This window comes from Gavialis gangeticus, unplaced genomic scaffold (genome assembly GCF_001723915.1).
Source record: "Gavialis gangeticus isolate Ggan-Ray unplaced genomic scaffold, GavGan_comp1, whole genome shotgun sequence".
Classification (NCBI taxonomy): Eukaryota; Metazoa; Chordata; order Crocodylia; family Gavialidae; genus Gavialis; species Gavialis gangeticus.
This window is the reverse complement of record NW_017729031.1, coordinates 58613547-58614814: the sequence shown is the minus strand read 5'-3', so window position 1 is coordinate 58614814 and position 1268 is coordinate 58613547. Positions and strand designations below refer to the sequence as shown.

The 1268-nt window shown below is 69.6% G+C and overlaps 1 long non-coding RNA gene across 1 annotated transcript; it reads left to right on the top strand.

Annotated features, from left to right (window-relative positions):
* Positions 1 to 6: 6 nt before the first annotated feature.
* LOC109301737 lies at positions 7 to 1202 on the top strand. The gene is made up of 2 exons (XR_002098594.1): positions 7 to 170; positions 729 to 1202. It is a non-coding gene; the product is annotated as an uncharacterized LOC109301737 (long non-coding RNA).
* Positions 1203 to 1268: the final 66 nt, after the last annotated feature.

Genomic DNA, 1268 nt, shown 5'->3' with positions numbered 1-1268 from the left:
GGGGTGGCAGTGCAATGCGCCGCGTCACAATGCAACACAACACAACGCAGCGCAACACAACGCAGAGCTGCGCCAACCGGGCCCGGCCCGGCCCCAGCCCCGGCCAGGCGGCGTGGAAATGAGATGCACATTTACCCTTGACGCAGGGCAGGCCCGGCAGCGCCTCCCAGGTTAATTGCTACTTAATGGAAATCATGCCCATGAATATCCTTCCCATCATTTCACCCTTGGCGGACGACGTTAGCGAAGCAGGGAAAAAAATGCATGGGGTAGCATTAGCATCGCTGGGGGACGGAGTCCGAGCTCGGGCACAATGTTCCCAGGAGGCGGGAGCGATGCAGAGGCCGGGCCGGGCCGGGCTTTTCTGGGTGTTCAGGACGCGCTGACTCCCCTTCCCGGGCCGCCCGGGCCCAGCTCCGCTCTGCCCCTCGGCCCGGATCCAGGGCCCCGATCCAGCCTGTGACCCGAGCGCCTTGGCCTTGAGTCTGCTGCAGCCCCCGCTCCGCGGGCGCCCTCGGGGCAGGACCCCGTCCCCAGAGCGGGGGGGCTGCGGGCAGGCCACGCCGACCCCGGTGCCCGGCTGTGAGCGGAGCGCGGGCAAGGCCCGGCCCCACGCGTGAGCGCCTCGTGGCAATGCAGGGAGCACTGGTGGCTCCGTCCAGGAGCATCCCAACCCCCGCCCCGCTTTCCCGTCCCGCTAACTGCTCTTCCCCGCGCTCTGTTTGCAGGGAGCCACGAGCCCAGGCCGAGGGGGCCCAGTCTCTGCACCGGACCCGGGACCGCAGCCCGGGCAGGCCTGCACGAGCCCGCCGAGGCGCCGCCGAGCTGCAGGGCGAGACGGGCAGGTAGCACAAGCCCCGCGAGCAGCCTGGGAGCAGGTCAGCCGCGGCCTTGGAAGTGATCCTGGGTGTCGCCCGCCCTCGCCAGCGTGTCAGCAGGGCTCCCTGCTCCGGGCCCGTCGCTCGGGGCTGCTTGGGACACCGCAGCGCCAGGCCCTGCCCTACCCAGCCTGGGCTGCGCGGGATCCTCTGCCCGACACCGCAGCAGAGCGGGCACCGGGCAAGCGGGACAAGCCCCGGCCCCAGCACCGGGACGGGCGGGGGCGGGGGCCGGGGCCGGGCTGGACCGGGCCTGCTGGTGCGCCAAGCCACGCGGCCGTGCAGAGCCTTCCCTTCCAATAAACGGGTGTGATTTACTCCAAACGTGGACGCGTTTTATTCCCTAATCCCATCGATATTATTGCCCACAGATGAGCGGGCAGACAAAAC